Source organism: Rhinopithecus roxellana, chromosome 1 (genome assembly GCF_007565055.1).
Source record: "Rhinopithecus roxellana isolate Shanxi Qingling chromosome 1, ASM756505v1, whole genome shotgun sequence".
In the NCBI taxonomy this organism is placed as follows: domain Eukaryota; kingdom Metazoa; phylum Chordata; class Mammalia; order Primates; family Cercopithecidae; genus Rhinopithecus; species Rhinopithecus roxellana.
In genome coordinates, this window is record NC_044549.1 from 138,192,021 (window position 1) to 138,211,459 (window position 19,439).

At 45.3% G+C, this 19,439-nt stretch overlaps 1 pseudogene; it reads left to right on the plus strand.

Moving 5' to 3' along the window:
• Window positions 1-1,500: 1,500 nt before the first annotated feature.
• LOC104675383 lies at window positions 1,501-4,993 on the plus strand (annotated as a pseudogene).
• Window positions 4,994-19,439: the final 14,446 nt, after the last annotated feature.

Here is a 19,439-nt window from a genome sequence, read left to right on the forward strand (position 1 = left end):
CGTGCCCGGCCTTGAATTATTTTTTAAAACAGTTAAGCAGTTCTAAAAAAAAAAAAAAAAAATGCTAGAAGCTAAAATGCAAATTACCTAATATATACCTAACTGTTCTTTGTTTTTCTAAAATAAGTTTTCAATTTCTAAAAATATCAAGTTGCCCCCTAACTATCTAACTGCTATTATATATTTGATGCAGTGCTTACAAAAAAGGACCCAAAATTCTTTCATGCACCTTTGCCTGTACTCTCTCTCAATGGAAGAGAGCTAGAGAATCTTAGGAAGGAAGAAAGGAAAAAGATTGGCTGGACACAGTGGCTCATGCATATAATCCCAGCACTTTGGGAGGCCAAGGCAGGGGGATCACCTGAGGTCAGGAGTTCGAGACCAGCCTGACCAATATGGTGAAACCCTGTACCTACTAATAATGCAAAAATTAGCCGGGCACGGTGGTGGGCGCCTATAGTCCCAGCTACTCGGGAGGCTGAGGCAGGAGAATCACTTGAACCCAGGAGGCAGAGGTTGCAGTGATCTGAGATCATGCCACTGCACTCCAGCCTGGGTGACAAGAGCGAGACTCCATCTCAACAAAAAAAAAAAAGGAAAAATTTAAGGCTTTTACTTTCTCCCACTTGAAACATACATGACTGCAGTCCATTTTACCTCCAGAGTAAATAAATAAAAATGACCCAGACATTATCTTAATGAGGCAGAATTAATATAAGTATGGGCCATGGTAGCAGGTTTGAATACTGACTCTCATTTCTAGGTCTGAATAGAAACCTCGGTTTAAATACTGACCCTTTGAAATCTAGGCTTGAATATTGACTCTCATTTCCTGGCTGTGTGACCTTGGCAAGTTCTTCTTTCTGATTCCCAGGGCATATGACCACGGAACATGGTACGTGATGGTAAGAATTAGACAACATATGTAAATAAATTGGTACATATTAGGTCCTTGGTAAATGGTAGCTATTATTATTTTCAAAATAATTATTTCATTAAATCAAAAGAAGGGACTTGGAAAGATGACCAAGTTGGAAAACATTCTGGAAACCTCTCCAAAGGCAACTTTTCCCACTTCCACGACATCTATTAACTTTTTCGTGTCTGTGGCAGGAGTGTGAGAGCCCTTTCCAGGGGAGGTGAGAATGAACAGTTTCAACAATGAAAAGTGGTAGTAGAGTCTCTTTCCTCCTCGGCACTGTGTAGACCAACACAAAGCCTGGCTCTTTCTGGACTCAAGTAGAAACGAGGTCTCTGCTCATGATTTCATGGTATCAGCTTTGTAGCATGCATCTGGATTAATTTTTATGAGCCCTTAGAGTATATCATTTACCAAGTTGTAAGTGCAATCAGGTTGCCTGACTTCCCAGAAACTAGGTTCATGAGATAGTGCTGAGCCTTTCCAGGTGAATGAATGACCAGAATGAAAACCCTTCCTAGCCCTTCACTGAACCGTGGCTCTCGAGGGTGTAGTTCTGCATGTATCACTGGGCCGCAGAAATGCTTTCCAGTCCAGCTCACAGCGCTACGCACACAGCAACTCCTTCTCCATCTGAAGAGGACATTTATAGGGCACACATGGCTGTCCAAAGAGGAACAACTCCTTCAGCAGCGCACTTTAGGCTTGGCTTTTGTGAGAGAAGAATAAACACGAGCTTTGTGGAAGTTAAAGATAAGAAAATACTGCGTCCTGGCTGCAGGTCCAAGTCCAATCTCTTACACTCACAGAGCCCATCCTTTGAGTCATCAGCACAGAGCTTACCAGTCCTTGCAAGTAAGAGCATTCTCTCAGAATCTCAGGCTCTGATTCTAATCCTGAGTTAGGCTAGACAGCACACTTGCCACCACCCCACCTTCGGCGTCAGGAGCTGATGGGCCAAATGTATATCGGGTCCATAATTGCTGGGATGATTTTTTCACATTCGATTTTGCATCTTTTTTTCTTTTTTTCTTTTTTTTTTTTTTTTTTTGAGACGGAGTGTCGCTCTGTCCCCCAGGCTGGAGTGCAGTGGCTCAATCTTGGCTCACTGCAACCTCTGCCTCCTGGGTTCAAGCAGTTATCTGCCTCAGGCTCCTGAGAAGCTGGGATTACAGGCACACACCACCACACCCGGCTAATTTTTTGTGTTTTTAGTAGACATGGGGTTTCGCCATCTTGGCCAGGCTGGTCTTGAACTCCTGACCTCAAGTTATCCACCCTCCTTAGCCTCCCAAAGTGATGGGATTACAGGCATGAGTCACTGTGCCCAGCCTGGATCTTTATCTTCTATAATTTTGAGAGAATAGAAAAGCAAGGTACAAATGCACTTTATAGCACTCTATCAGGCACTCTGAAAAAAAGTGTGAACTGTCAGGCCAGGCACAATGGCTCATGTCTGTAATCCCAGCACTTTGGGAGGCCTAGAGGGGCAGTTCACTTGAGCCCAGGAGTTCAAGACCAGCCTGGGCAGCATAGCAAGACCCCATCACTATAAAAAAGAAAAAAGTTTTCTAAATAGAAATTATAAAGTAACTTAAGAGTATAATTTGGGCCGGGCGCGGTGGCTCAAGCCTGTAATCCCAGCACTTTGGGAGGCCGAGATGGGCAGATCACGAGGTCAGGAGATCGAGACCATCCTGGCTAACATGGTGAAACCCCGTCTCTACTAAAAATACAAAAAACTAGCCGGGGGAGATGGCAGGCGCCTGTAGTCCCAGCTGCTCCAGAGGCTGAGGCGGAGCTTGCAGTGAGCTGAGATCTGGCCACTGCACTCCAGCCCCGTCTCAAAAAAAAAAAAAAAAAAAAAAAAAAAGAGTATAATTTGATTGTTTGTAGGCCAGGTGTGATGGTTCACGCTTGTAATCCCAGCACTTTGGGAGTCCGAGGCAGGTGGATCACCTGAAGTCAGGATTTCAAGACCAGCCAGGCCAATGTGGTGAAACCCCATCTCAACTAAAAATACAAAAATCAGCTGAGTGTGGTGGCACACACCTGTAATTCCAGCTATTTGGGAGGCTGAGGCAGGAAAATAAATTGAACCTAGGAGGCAGAGGTTACAGTGAGCCAAGATCTCACCACTGCACTCCAGCCTGGGCGACAAAGTGAGACTTGGTCTCAAAAAATAAATAAATAGGCCGGGCGCAGTGGCACACGCCTGTAATCCCAGCACTTTGGGAGGCCGAGGGAGGCAGATTACCTGAGGTCAGGAGTTTGAGACCAGCCTGACCAACATGGAGAAACCCCATCTCTACTAAAAACACAAAATTAGCCAGGCGTGGTAGTTGGGTAGTAATCCCAGCTACTCAGGAGGCTGAGGCGGGAGAATTGCTTGAACCCAGGAGGTGGAGGTTGCAGTGAGCTGAGATCATGCCATTGCACTCCAGCCTGGGCAACAAGAGCGAAACTCCATCTCAAAAAATAAATAAATAATAAATAAATAAATAAAAATTTAAAAATAAAAAATAATAATTGGATTGTTTGTAAAACAAAGAAAGGATAAATGCTTGATGTGATGATACCCCATTTAACTGATATGATTATTATGAATTGTATACCTGTATCAAAATATCTCATGTACCTCGTAAATATATACACCTACTATGTACCCACAAAAATTTCAAAACACAAAATAAAATGAACCAAGGACTTTAGCAGATGCATCACTAAAGAAGATCTAGGCTCTATCATCTGCCACCACTGCCAGGGCCAAAGTGGTTCACTGAGCTGTGAAGACAGATTCCAGATGCTGGGAACTCACGCCTCCAATCTCAGATGCTGTGTCCAGCAAAGGCTTCATGGTTCTGGCCTACAGTGGCAGGCTAACACCTCCTGCAGCTTGTTGTGGCTGAAGGAAGAAGGCAATGACATCAGTACCTACCTGGGCAACACCAGCCAGAAGGAAGACTTCGAGGAAGCCAGGCACTGAAGCTTCGGGCCAAAAAGGTGTTCATTGAGGATGTCAGCAGAGAGTTTGTGGAGGAGTTCATCTGGCTGGCCATCCAGTCCAGTATGCTGTATGAGGACCACTACCTCCTAGGCAGCTCTCTCCCCAGGCCCTGCATCACCTGCAAACAAGTAGAAATCACCCAGCAGGAGGGGGCCAAGTGTGTGTCCCATGGCACCACAGGTAAGGGCAATGATCAAGTCCGATTCAGCTCACCTGCTACTCGCTGGCCCCCCAGATGAAGGTCATTGCTCCCTGGAGGATGTCCGAGTTCTACAATCAATTCAAGGGCTGCAACAATCTGATGGAATATGCAAAGCCACATGGGATTCCCATCCCAGTCACTCCCAGGAACCCGTGGAGCATGGATGAGAACCTCGTGCACATCAGCTATGAGGCTGGAATCCTGGAGAGCCCCAAGAACCAAGCACCTCCAGGTCGCTGCATGAAGACCCAGGACCCATCTAAAGCGCTCCCAAAAACCCTGACATTCTTGAGATTGAGTTCACAAAAGGGGTCCTGGTGAAGGTGACCAATATCAAAGATGGCACCATCCACCAGACCTCCTTGGAGCTCTTTGTGTACCTGAACGAAGTCGTGGGCAAGCACCATGTTGGCCGTATTGACATCATGGAGAACCGCTTCATTGGAATGAGGTCCCGAGGTATCTACAAGACCCCAGCAGGCACCATCCTTTACCTTTACCATGCTCATTTAGACATTGAGGCCGTCACCATAGACCAGGAAGTGTGCAAAATCAAACAAGGCCTGGACTTGAAATTGGCTGAGCTGTTGTACACCGGTTTCTGGCACAGCCCTGAGTGTGAATGTGTCCACCACTGCATCACCAAGTCCCAGGAGTGAGTAGAAGGGAAAGCGCAGGTGTTTGTCCTCAAGGGCCAGGTGTATATCCTCTGCGGGAGTCCCCACTGTCTTTCTACAATGAGGAGCTGTTGAGCATGAATGTGCAGGGCGATTAGGAGCCAATCGATGCCACCAGGTTCATCAACATCAATTCCTTCAGGCTAAAGGAATATCACCATGTCCAGAACAAGGTCACTGCCAAATAGACCCCTGTACAATGAGAAGCTGGGGCCTCCTCACTTTGCAGATCCCCCAAGTACCAGCACCAATTGTTGTGATAATTTGTAATTGTGGCTTGTTCTCCCTGGCTGGTAGCAGACTGGGGCTGCCAGCCTCCAGTTTTGTTCCCTGGTCCCCCTGAAGCCTGCAAAAGTGGTCAGCGAAGGGAAGGAGGAGACGCGGCTGCAGTGGGGAGCCATAAATGACAATTTTTAAAGTATACATTTATAAAAGAAGAAGATCTACAAGAAGATAAGCCTATGAAAGATGCTCCACATCATATGTCATCAGGGAAATACAAATTAAAACAACAATGAGATACGCACCTATTACAATGACCAAAGCCTGGAAGGCTGAAAACACCAAATAACTGGCAAGAATGTGGAGCAAGAGGACTCTCATTCACTGCTGGTGGAAATGCAAATCGGTACAGCCACTTCAGAAGGCAGTTTGCAGTTTCCAACAAAACTAGACATATTCTTACCATACACTTTGGTAGTGAAATGAACTGAAAACTTATGTCCACATAAGAACTTGGCTCACTGCAACCTCTGCCTCCCAGATTCAAGCGATTCTCCTGCCTCAGCCTCCCAAGTAGCATCACTATCTTGGCCAGACTGGTCTCAAACTCCTGACCTAAGGTGATCCGCCTGCCTTGGCCTCCCAAATTGTTGGGATTACAGGTGTGAGCCACTAAGCCCTGCCAAGATGTCTTTCAGTAGGTGAATAGATAAATAAACTCTGGTACATCTAGACAATGGAACATTATTTAGCTCTAACCAGAAATGAGCTACCAAGCATGAAAAGACATGGAGGAAACTTAAATGCATATTACCAAATGAAAAACACCTGAAAAGGCTACATATTGTATGATTCCAACGATACGACATTCTGGGAAAGGCAAAACTACAGAGACAATAAAAAGATTAGTGGTTGTCAAGAGTTGGGGATTAGGGGGAGGATAAACAGGCAGAGCACAGAGAATTTTTAGAGCAGTGAAAATAATCTGTAAAATTCAATAGTGTTCAATAATTCAAGGCATGTCATGCATTTGTCCAATCCCATAGAATGTACAACACCCTCATACGCAACTATCAACTTTGGGTAATAACGGTGTGTCAGTGTAGGTCTGTCGACGGGAACTACTGTTCCACTATGGTAGGGGATGTTGATAATGGACGAAGCTATGCATGTGTAGGGGAAGGGAGTATATGGAAAATCTCTGTACCTTTCTCTCAATTTTGCTGTAAACTTAAAAATGTTCTGGCTGCATATGGTGGCTCACACCTATAATCCCAGCACTTTGGGAGGCGGAGGCGGGCGGATCACCTGAGGTCTGGAGTTTGAGACCAGCCTGACCAACATAGAGAAACCCCGTCTCCACTAAAAATACAAAATTAGCCAAGCGTGGTGGTGCATCCCCGTAATCCCAGCTACTCAGGAGGCTGAGGCAGGGGAATCTCTTGAACCCAGGAGGCAGAGGCTGCAGTGAGCTGAGATCGTGCCACTGCACTCCAGCCTGGGCAACAAGAGCAAAACCCTGTCTCAGAAAAAAAAAAAAAAAAAAAAAAGTAAAAGGACATGCTTAGAGAAAATTCAAACAGCACAAGTCACCAAATTCCTAAAGGAGTGATATCTATAGTTGCCTATCAACGTGTTAATGTGGAAGTGTGGAGGCCTGGCTATACCCAACACCTACCTGGGAACCAAACAATTCCAATAACTAATTCCTCCTTTTAATTCCTAGAGTTGTTGCTTTTCTTTCCCACACCTTTTTTTACTCTCCCTCCGTCCTGGAGGAGGAGTTGAGACATCTGCAGATACACCTTCCTGGGAAGGTAACTGGCTAGGTCGGCTAGGTTGTGGGAGTTTAAAGTCCAGCCCAAGCCCTCATCCTTATCTCATTGTCAATTGTCTTATGAGGAAATAGCCCAGGCACAATAGTGTCTTCTCTTCCTCCAGGTCATGAGTTATTTCCTTATAGATCTTTTCTAACCAGTCTTACCCTTAAAACAGGAGCTGAAGAGCAAACCTCTGCCATTCTTGATGTGAGATGGGGAAGATTTGGAGATACTGACCTGTGAAGGTTCCATTAATATGTAGCCATGAGCAGTGGCTCACGCCTGTAATCCCAGTACTTTGGGAGGCCAAGGTGAATGGATCACCTGAGGTCAGGAGTTCGAGACCAGCCTGGCCAATATGGTGAAACCCCGTCTCTACTAAACACAAAAAATTAGCCTGGCATTGTGGCTCATGCCTGTAATCCCAGCTACTTGGGAGGCTGAGGCAGGAAAATCACTTGAACCCCGGAGGTGGAGGTTGCAGTGAGCCAAGATTGAGCCATTGTACTCCAGCCTGGGTGACAGAGTGAGATCCCATCTCAGAAAAAGAAAAAACGAAGGAATTATTCTCCACATATAGTTGAGCATAAATTCAGCTAGCATGTACTTGGGGATCTGCTAACAGGCCTCCATAATATGTGCACAATATGTCCATCCATAATGCATAAATATGGAGTGCATACTGGGAATTACCTGCCTAACACGTCTTTTCTAAGAATGTATTTCCTCCCCACCCCCACTCTCACAACTCCCACTCAGGTACATTTTTACCATAGGAATCATTCTACACATACCTTAGGGCCCTGTTCCCTGGTCATTGTTCATTCATCCACAGGTTAGCACTGGACTTAAGCTGGGCCACAGTCCTTCTTTGTGGCTCATAGCCTAGGGATGACGGGCAAGTTGAACTAATCTCTCTTCACTGGCTCCACATTTATTAATAGACATGAACTCACATGCTCCTGGCAAGCTGAGAGAAGAAAGCCACTCTGAAATGAGAGAGTGAAGCCAACATTCAGAGGGGAACATGAGATGAGAAGAATCCTGACAACCTTCTAGTGTCTGGCTTTTAGCATTCAGAACCCAGCTGCATCTCTGCTCTTCCTGTGTCTTCATTATTCAATTATTCCTAGAATTCTATTTTAAAAACAAAAAACAGATCAAAAGAAAATACTGGAATTAGTTGAGCACCGTGGCTCACGCCTATAATCCCAGCACTTTGGGAAGCCAAAGCGGGCAGATCACCTGAGGTCAGTAGATCCAGGCCAGCCTGACCAACATGGAGAAACTCCATCTCTACTAAAAATACGAAATTAGTCTGGCGTAGCGGCAGGCATCTATAATCCCAGCTACTAGGGAGGCTGAGGCAGGAGAATCACTTGAATCCAGGAGGCAGAGGTTGTGGTGAGCCCAGATTGCGCCACTCACTGCACTCCAGCCTGGGCAACAAGATTGAAACTCCGTCTCAAAAAGCAAAAAAAAAAAAAAAAAAAAAGAAAATACTAGAATCCTTCTAATCAATTGCCCTTCTTGCGTGAGGTAGTTTATGTTGGGTTTCTAACATCTACAACAAAAAGTTCCTAAAAATTATATAGAATGTGGTGCTCTTCAGTGCTCAGATTGTGTGCTAATGAGACATCACTGATCACTGGGAGAAGGAAGTGAGATAATGAACACAGGAATGCTTTGTCAGCTGTACAACATGATTCACCAATGACTCTTCTGAAGGAAGCCCTTATGTTCAACTGACTGAAAATAAAAATTTCTGCTTAAAGACCAAAGGGTTTGCCAAGCTTTATAATTTTCTTATTTTTTTATACTTTTTGTAATATCACTTTTTTTGAAATCTTGAGAGTTACCCAGTCTCCTTTAGATTAATAGAACCTTGACTACAGAACCAATGCATGTTATATAGGCACAATAATACCATTTGTAGAATGGCCAGCTGTGGCACTTTCGCACCCCTAATGCCTGGACTCTTAGGGATCTGTGAAGTGGGCAAGACATTCTAGGGCTATGTTCAGCATTTTAAAATCTCCAGCCAGGCGCAGTGGCTCACGCCTGTAATCCCAACACTTTGGGAGGCCGAGGTGGGTGGATCACAAGGTCAGTAGTTCAAGACCAACCTGGCCAACATGGTGAAACCCCATCTCTATTAAAAATAAAAAAAATTAGCTGGGCGTGGTGGCAGGCACCTGTAATCCCAGCTGCTCCGGAGGCTGAGGCAGAGAATTGCTTGAACTGGGGAGGCGGAGGTTGCAGTGAGCTGAGATCAAGCCACTGCACTCCAGCCTGGGCGACAAAACAAGACTCCGTCTCAAAAAAAACAAAAACAAAACTCTAACGACAATTGTACTTGCACGATATATCTGTTTATACAAGTTAACCATAACATCATATTTCTTTGCCTTGTGCTAAAATTAGATCAATTCAGTCTGCCAGCGACTAGCTCATGTTGCCCAAGTTCTAACTGGCTGTTGATGATACCTCTGGCATTGCTCTGGTAAAACTTGTGGATCAGACTGTTATCAGGTGGTAATATCCAAACAATACCCATAGTAGAATAGACCTGCAGGGGAGCACAAGGGTGAACAGCTGAAATTAAGGAACCTGTGGCAGTGAATATTGCCTATACATTGCTATGTTTACATATCACTGTGAATGAGATAAATATGTTTCTATTTGCTAGGAAAAGGTGTTCAAAACATGAGATAAAAGGGGAGAACAGGCTGGGTGCAGTGGCTCACACCTGTAATCCCAGCACTTTGGGAGGCCGAGGTGAGCAGATCACGAGGTCAGGAATTCGAGACCATCCTGGACAACATGGTGAAACCCCATCCCTATTAAAAATACAAACATTAGCCAGGCGTGGTGGTGTGCACCTGTAATCCTAGCTATTGGGGAGGCTGAGGCAGGAGAATTGCTTGAACCCAGGAGGTGGAGGTCACAGTGAGCCGAGATCACACCACTGCATTCCAGTCTGGGTGACAGAGCAAGACTTCATCTCAAAAAAAAAAAAGGGTGGTAGGGGAAAACAACAAAAGGGGCCTTGGGTGAGGAATGGTAACTTCTGGTCTATGATACTCTCTAGGATGGTGGCTCCCTTGGCGTATTCCCTAGAATACTGATTCTGGGGTATTATAATAGAGTTACAAAAAGAAGAGTTATATGTTTTTTTAAAGGGATATACTCACTATACTTGGGCAACACGGAGCCAAACAAATTTGTTTGTTTTTTTGTGTGATTTCTCAGAGCCTTTCACACCTTTGCACTTTGTGAATCTCCAAGAGGAAGTTAAAGTGTCTCCCAGACTTATCTGACCATAGAACCCTTCTTGTTTGAGGCATTTAATGAGCCTAGTATTCCATGAAATAGACTTTGGGAAAAGCTGGTCTAAAAAACACTCATTGAGTGCTTCCTATTTTTAGGACCTGGCCCACATAGACATTGCCAAACAGAGCTGGCTCTGTCAGCTGGCAGAGTCACCTCTCCTACCACCTAAAAAGCTCTTCCACCTCCCATCAAACCGCCTTCATTTCTGTCATTAAAATGTCATATCGGCCAGGTGTGGTGGCTCACGCCTGTAATCCCAGTGCTTTGGTAGGCTGAGGAGAGTGGATCACCTGAGGTCAGGAGTTCAAGACCAGCCTAGCCAACATGGTGAAACCCCATCTCTACTGAAAATACAACAATTAGCCAGGCATGGTGGTGTGCCTGTAATCCCAGCTACCTCAGTTGAGGTGGGAGAATTGCTCGAACCTGGGAGGCAGAGACTGCAGTGAGCTCAGATCATGCCACAGCACTCCAGCCTAGCCAACAGAGCAAGACACCATCTCAGAAAAAATTAATTAATTAATTAATAATAAATAAAGTGCCACGTCTTTGGTTTTTTGCTAATACTTTTGCTAATCTAGTGCCCAATATAAATGCTCCTCAGAAGATGCGTCAAATTTCCTCAATTATTTCCAGGGGAAAAAATACCTCTAATAGCAGAGCAGGGTGAATTAATAACCCTGAGTAAACTAAGTCTGTGGCAGCCAAACACTCAACATTTCCCAGTCTCCAGTTGGATTCCAACATTCTACACCATAATATATCCATTTGCTTTAATATACATTGTTTTGTTTGTTGTTGTTGTTTTGAGACAGAGTCTCACTCTGTCACCCAGGCTGGAGTGCAGTGGTGCGGTCTCGGCTCACTGCAACCTCCACCTCATGGGCTCAAGTGGTTCTCCTGCCTCAGCCTCCCAAGTAGCTGGGATTACAGACACCTACCAACATGCCTGGCTAATTTTTATATTTTTGGTGGAGACACGGTTTCACCATGTTGGCCAGGCTGATCTTGAACTCCTGACCTCAGGTGATCCTTCTGCCTTGGCCTCCCAAAGTGCTGAGATTACAGGCGTGAGCCATGGCACCTGACCAATATACACTGTTTTAAATGATTTGGCAGCAAATTGAGTAGGTACTGTGATAATATGCACCAAGTCATAGCCTGCGGCTGTAGGTAACCCATTTTCCAGCTGGCTGAGAGACAGGCGTTGGGGAGGGGTCATGGGTGAGACTTCAAGGAGGAAGTCAGAGTCCCCTTGAGAGGGGAAAGACACTGGAAGGGGTGGTAGGTGAGTACCAAGGCATGAGTACAAAGCGGGAAGATGGCCAGGTGCAGTGGCTCACACCTGTAATCCTACCACTTTGAGAGGCTGAGCTGGGTGGATCACTAGGTCAGGAGTTCAAGACCAGCCTGGCCAAGATGGTGAAACCCTGTCCCTACTAAAAACACACAAATTAGCCAGGCGTGGTAGCAGGTGCCTGTAATCTCAGCTACTTGGGAGGCTGAGGCAGAAAATTGCTTGAACTCCGGAGGTAGAAATTGCAGTGAGCCGAGATTCCACCACTGCACTTCAGCCTGGGCGATAGAGCAAGACTCCGTCTCAAAAAAAAAAACAAAAAACTGGAAGATGCGCCTGTAATTGTGTGCAGCCTCATTCAAGTGGGAAGTGGCACTGCCACAGCCAGTACTTGAAGCGGTGGTGGATCCTTCCTCAGCAGGCTCTATTTCCCCTTCCCTCCTTCCGATAAGGAAGGCCGCTCCGTGCCCACAGTAACCTTTTTCGATGCTTCCTTTTTCCTTTTCTATTCCTTAACCTCATTTTTGTTATCCCCTCCACCCATTTTCTTTATTTTCTCTTCTACTCTCCCCCAGTCCACGTAAGATTTACCATTGTCTAGGGGTGGGGGGATGGGCAGATAAGGGTGACCAGTATCAAAGATGTGCCATCTCTTTGTGATGAATGAAACAATTTTAGTTCTTTTAATTTCATTCCATGAGATCTAAATGGATATGAACACAGTGGTGAAGAGCAGGGGAAATAACATTCGGCCACCTTTTCTTCCACTCAGTAATTACTGGTATTGATGCCAGTGTTAGAAGGTGGCTTTTGACATCATCAAGTTCTGGTAGTTTTCAAGCTTTTGAAATTGAGGAACACTGTCAAATCAACTTATTTCATTTTGTTTGTTTGTTTGTTTGTTTGTTTGTTTTGAGACAGTCTCGCCGGGTGGAGTGCAGTGGCACAATCTTGGCTTACTGCAACCCCTGCCTCCCGGGTTCAAGCGATTCTCCTGCCTCAGTCTCCCGAGTAGCTGGGATTACAGGTGCCTGCCACCACGCCTGGCTACTTTTTGTATTTTTAGTAGAGACGGGGGTTTCACCATACTGGCCAGACTCGTATCGAACTCCTGACCTCGTGATCCGTGCTTCTCAGCCTCCCAAAGTGCTGGGATTACAGGCGTGAGCCATTGCACCTGGCCTAAAATCAACTTATTTGTAACAAAGAAAAATAGTTGTTGTTTTTTTTTTTTTTTTTTTTTTTTTTTTTTAGTGTATCAGGACCCATGAAACACAGCAGAAAAAATTTTCATCTATGTCTCCCTTCTGTCCCTGCCTGCCCGTTCTCTGAGGCTGCTATTTGTCTATTTGTCTTAGGATGGAATTTAGTGCCAGCCTTTTCTGGTCCCTTTTAGATCTAAAAAAGAAAAAAGGACAGCCAGCTGTGGTAGCTCACACCTGTAATCTCAGCACTTTAGGAGGCCAAGGTGGGGAGATCACCTGAGGTCAGGAGATCGAGACCAACCTGACCAACAGGGAGAAACCCCGTATCTACTAAAAATACAAAAATCAGCCGGGTGTGGTGGCAGGCGCATGTAATCCCAGCTACTTGGGAGGCTGAGGCAGGACAATCGCTTGCCCCTGGGAGGCAGAGGTTGCGGTGAGCCAAGATCATGCCATTGCACTCTAGCCTGGGCAACAAGAGCGAAACTCCATCTCAAAAGAAAGAAAAAGAAAAAAGGAAAGGCCTTTGCCCACTGTATTCCCTCAGTTTCAGTTCAGTTATTAATCCAATGAGTCCATTGGAATGAAAACTCTCAGCTCCTTTCAAAATTTATGGTTCTCTGCTCCCCAGTTAGCACTGCCTCAGGCTAAGCTCCAGCAATGAGAAAGGGAAAGGAGCTTTGGGTTGCTTTATTCTTTTTTTTTTTTTTTTTTTTTTTTTGGTACAGGGCCTTGCTCTGTCACCCAGGCCAGAGTGCAGTGGTGTGACTGTAGCTCACTGCAACCTCTGCCTCCCAAGCTCAAGCCAACCTCCCACCTCAGCATCCTACAGGCTACGCCACCACACCCAGCTAAGTTTTGCATTTTTTGTAGAAGATGGGGTTTTGCCATGCCGCCCAGGCTGGTCTCAAACTCCTGGGTTCAAGCCATCCACCCACCTCGGCCTCCCAAAGTGCTGGGATTACTAGCATAAGCCACTGTGCCTGGCCTAGAGTGTGTGCATGCCAGAAACTGTCTCCTCCTGGTTTACAACCCGATGTCCCCAATAAACCTCTCCTTTCTACTATTTAGCCATCAAGATGGTCTTTTGGAAGATAACTCTTTCTCTCATGGGTTCTTGGGAGACTCTCACTTCTATGACTTTCACTTTCATAAGTGGATGTCTTCAAGATGGATAACTGAGTCTTCCATGAGTCCCTACCTCCGACCTTTCTCAAACTACCGACTTTTTTTTTTTTTTTTTTTTTTTTTTTTTGAGATGGAGTTTCACTCTTGTCACCCCAGGCTGCAGTGCCATGGCACAATCTCAGCTTACTGCAACCTCCACCTCCTGGGTTCAAGCGATTCTCCAGCCTTGCCTCCTGAGTAGCTGGGATTACAGGCATGCACCACCACGCCCAGCTAATTTTGTATTTTTAGTAGAGACAGGGTCTTACCATGTTGGCCAAGTTGGTGTCCAACTCCTGACCTCAGGTGATCCACCTGCCTCAGCCTCCCAAAGTGCTGGGTTTATAGGTGTGAGCCACCGCGCCCAGCTCCTCCAGCCTTTCTCTACTGAGGTCTCCTTGCTCTCCTAGGTAGCTCTCTGAGGTAGAATCTAAGGTAACCCCCCAGGCTAGCTCTTTCTCTTTCTTAGTTTGTATCTGGTCCACAGAAACACGCCCCTTTGGTCTTTCATACAAAGGGAGTACAGTTACTTCCTCAATTACAGTCCTCCAGGCCACGTCTACAACCTCTTGCTCCAGATCTCTTAAGATGGAGCCAGTCAGATACTGGTCCACTGGTTTCCCTCACACTGCAGGGGACACAAATCAAGTACTCTACGTGATCAGGGGAAGCCCTTTTCACTGGTCATAGGGTAAGAAAAAGCACCCCCTTTTCCCTGCTTCAAGGAGAAATGGTACTAACAGCACACTGACAACTCTCTGTAAAGATCTAAAAATCTTCCCATTTGCGACTCCAGCCTTGTTTTATTCCAAAGTGGGTGACAATTGCAAAACTAATTTTCAGGCCAGATGCGGTGGCTCACCCCTGTAATCCCAGCACTTTGGGAGGCCGAGTCAGGCAGATCACCTGAGGTCGGGAGTTCGAGACCAGTCTGGCCAACATAGTGAATCCCTCTCTCTACTAAAAAAAAATACAAAATTTAGCTAGCTGGTGCCACATGCCTGTAACCCAAACTACTTGGGAGACTGAGGCAAAAGAATCATTTGAATTCAGGAGGCAGAGGTTGCAGTGAACAGAGAGCGAGCCACTGCACCTCCAGCCTGGGTGATAGAGCGAGACTTTGTCTCAAAAAAAATAAAAAATAAAAAATAACTAGTTTTCGACATCTTTTTGTTGGTTCTGCCCAATAGGTTTCTCCTACAATGTGTTTTGAGTACACATAACATTTGAACTAAGATAATATTTAGATGAACTCTAAATATTCAGGAATTTGAAAATATTAAAAATCGAAAGTAAGAGTTAAAAATGATTGCTGCCAGGCATGGTGGCTCATGCCTATAATCCCAGCATTTTGGGAGGCTGAGACAGAAGGATCACTTAAGACCAGGAGTTTGAGACCAGCCTGGGTAGCAAAACATGATTTTTTTTTTTTTTTTTTTTTGAGACGGGGTCTCGCTGTGTCGCCTGGGCTGGAGTGCAGTGGCCGGATCTCAGCTCACTGCAAGCTCCGCTGCCTCCCGGGTTCACGCCATTCTCTTGCCTCAGCCTCCCAAGTAGCTGGGACTACAGGCACTCGCCACCTCGCCCGGCTAGTTTTCTGTATTTTTTAGTAGAGACAGAGTTTCACCATGTTAGCCAGGATGGTCTCGATCTCCTGACCTTGTGATCCACCCGGCTCGGCCTCCCAAAGTGCTGGGATTACAGGCTTGAGCCACCGCGCCCGGCCCATGATCCTGTTTCTACAAAAAAAGAAATTTTAAATTAGCTGGGCTTGGTGGCGCAAGCCCGTACGTAGTCCCAGCTACTGTGGAGGCTGAGGCAGGAGGAGTTCTTGAGCCCAGGAATTTGAGGTTACAGTGAGCTGATCACATCACTGCCCTTTAGCATGGGAGACAGAGAGAAACCCTATCTCAAAAATCAATAAATAAATAAAAATAAAAGATTGCTGTGGTCAAAGGTCAGCCTCCACCTCCGTGAAATCAGTCAGGCATTTGCAGAATCTTTGAAATACCTGCATGGAGTCATCCCTCTTGACAAACACTAATCTTGTTCAGGTTTTTGCGATTTGAGATGAGTAACCTGAGGCCTAGATGAGTTAAGAGATTTACAGAGGATCACCTAGTGATGGGCAGCAAAATAATGACCAAAAAACGGTGCCTGGATGCCTATTCCTGTAAATTGATTGCCACTTGTGGCCAGATTCCATGACTCTTAGAGAGAGGTATGTACATGTTGGGCAGCCCCTGTGGCTCCACAGTCAGAAACCTGGCTTCAAATCCTGGCTCCTTCATATACCCCTTGCGTGATCCTGGGCAAATCTGTTATCTTCTCTAAGTCTTGGTTTTCTGTCTGTAAAATGACATTGATACTGGTATAAAGAACAAAATAGGTAATTTATAGAAAAGTACTTTTAAAACTGCTATGTGTTAGGTGAATGCTATGGTTGTTATTATTATGGTATTGGGAGTGGAGATAACCATGGTTTCTTCAGGATAACCTTAGTTTTAGAATTATTATGAGACTTATTATAAGATCGCTAATTTATAATGGTGTTTAGTCATAAGAAATGCATAATATAGGCCGGGCACCCAGGCATGGTGGCTCATGCCTGTAATCCCAGCACTTTCGGAGGCCAAGGCGGGTGGATCACCTGAGGTCAGGAGTTTGAGACCAGTCTGATCAACATGGTGAAACCTCGTTTCTACTAAAAATACAAAAATTAGCCGGGCGTGGTAGCAGACGCCTGTAATCCCAGCTACTCAGGAGACTGAGGCAAGAGAATCACTTGAACCCAGGAGGCAGAGGTTGTGGTGAGTCGAGATTGCACCACTGTACTCCAGCCTGGGTAACAGAGCAGAACCCCGTCTCAAAAGAAAAAAGAAAAAAAACCCAGAAATACATAATCTAAATAAGTTCCGAAAGTTAGTTTTCCATATAACTTTTATGCAATTGTAAGTCTATACAATCTTGCCTATTAAAAAAGAATTTTAGGCAGGGCACAGTGGCTCATGTCTATAACTCCAACACTTTGGGAGGCCGAGGAGGACAGATCACAAGGTCAGGAGTTTGAGACCAGCCTAGCCAATATGGTGAAACCCTGTCTCTACTAAAAATACAAAAAAAATTAGCCTGGCCTGGTGGCGCATGCCTGTAATCCCAGCTACTCGGGAGACTGAGGCAGGAGAATTGCTTGAACCCAGGAGGTGGCGGTTGCAGTGAGCTGAGATTGTGCCACTGCACTCCAGACTGGGCAACAGAGAGAGACTCTGTCTCAATGAATAAATACATAAATAAACAAATAATTTTAAAGAGAGTAGAAAGCGTGTGTTACACTAATGTTATGATGTTAAAGAACAGTAAAGGAAATACACGTTTTGTGTATATTCAAAAGCTGAGTAAAACAGCTGGATAAATAAACAAATTGAGATTACAAGACATCATGAAAGAAGGCACAGATGTCACCACGGGCCTGGGCAAAACAGTAACCAAAGCAAGAAGACATTTGCCTGCCACCAGGCTGTGGAAGAGGACACAGTCTTTCTCTGAGGAATCTCTGTAATAGGCCACAAGGCACCCACTTCAAAGTCACATGGTGCCTGAAAGACTTTCTGACACACAGAGGAAAAATGCACACCAGGTGGCTCCCCCAACAGGAGTTCCTGGAACTAATCAATGTCAAAGGCACGGAGAAAGTCAGGGCAGGTCAAGAAGTGTCTTACTGAGGCTCAGAGGGAAGGCCGCTGGCAGAGCTTCTTCCCCGAGCAGGAAACCACGCCCTTCATCCCTGCTTGATCTCTTTGGATTGCAAAATATATGCAATGCTCTTGTCTGACCTAAGAGCCCTTCAGAAAGAGGGAAGGGTGGGAGGGAGGAGGAGCACTCAACGGGGGAAAAACTTTAATCTTCTTTGTTACCATTTTCTAAGAGAAGTGAGAGAGATCAAAGGCAAGGGTTTCACTTAGACTGGAAAGCTGTAGTTACCATCCACTTTCAGCCTTCTATAGCGGAGTGCATGGCCAATCTTAAATTTGTTTTTATTTATGTTCGGTAAAAGCAAGAGGAGCAAGTTTGGAATTAACCATGAGCACTGACCTAAATGATCCACATGTGGGAGATGAATGCCTTGTGCAGCATGATGCCATATTATACAGGTAAACCAAAGGGTGTGGTGGCCAACAGGCAGCCCAGATCCCTTTATCTCTGCTGCTTAAAGCTACTTTATCTTGCATATTTTCTCAACATAATCATACATGCATATGCTAAATCATTTGTGTTGGCTACTACAATGTAAAAAGAGCATGTTCAAAGGAGGCACACTGATTTTATTTTTTACTTAAAGAGTTTTTTCCTGAGCAGTGGCTCACGCCTGTAATCTCAGCACTTTGGGAGGCTGAGGCAGGCGGATGACTTGAGGTCAGGAGTTCGAGACCAGCATGGCCAACATGGTGAAACCTCATCTTTACCAAAAATACAAAAACTAGCTGTGCGTGGTGATGCATGTCAGTAATCCCAGCTACTCGGGAGGCTGAGGCAGGAAAATGGCTTGAACCCAGGAGGCGGAGGTTGCAGTGAGCCAAGATTGTGCCACTGCCCTCCAGCCTGGGCAACAGAGCAAGACTCCTTCTCAAAAAAAAAAAACAAAAAACAAAAAAAAAGCCGGGTGCAGTGGCTCACACCTGTAATCCCAGCACTTTGGGAGGCCAAGGTGGGTGGATCACTGAGGTCAGGAGTTCAAGACTAGGCTGACCAACATGTTGAAACCCTGTCTCTACTAAAAATACAAAATTAGCCAGGTGTGGTGGCAGGCACCTGTAATCCCAGCTACTTGGGAGGCTGGGGCAGGAGAATCGCTTAAATCTGGGAGGTGAAGGTTGCCGTGAGCCAAGATCGCACCACTGCACTCCAACCTAGGCAACAAGAGCAAGACTCCATCTCAAAAAAAGAAAAAAAAAGACTTTTCCTTGAGTACTATGTTAGAGAGGCTCTGAGGACCATCTCTCTACTAATCTACGAGTCTAGTTGTCCATGGGTCTAGTCATTCTACTCTGAAAAGCTAAACTTGGCTTAGCCCAGGTACCGTGCAGTTCATTCAGTGCATTTGGGAGAGTCCCGAGCATCCAGGCAGGACATGATGAGTGCAATTGAATGAAAATGGAGAGAGCAATGAGCATTCTGGAAAGTGGCCTTGAGATTAAATCAGTGTTCAGTCAGCATCCATTTGCCAAGCTGGGGTGAACTCTGGATATCCTCTGGATTCATCAGACTTCACTGAGCCACTATCTTCCCTCTGTGACTATGAGCCTGTCCACCAGAGGTCTGTGCTCCCCTGGGGAAGGAACCTGGTTCCTGGAACATAGTACTGGCTCGATAGACATTGAACTGTTTGATCATCAAATCCTAAATGTATTTTTTGTCTAACCATTTTCCCTTAATTTACTTCCTAACTCCCCCAGGGACTACTGCTATATAGTCAGGAATGAGTGAATGAATGAATAAATGGATATGTTAATAAACATATTATTTGTTGTCTGATTATACATAAAAGCATTTGTATAGTTTGTGAATGTAATAGTGTTTTCTTCCTAATGTT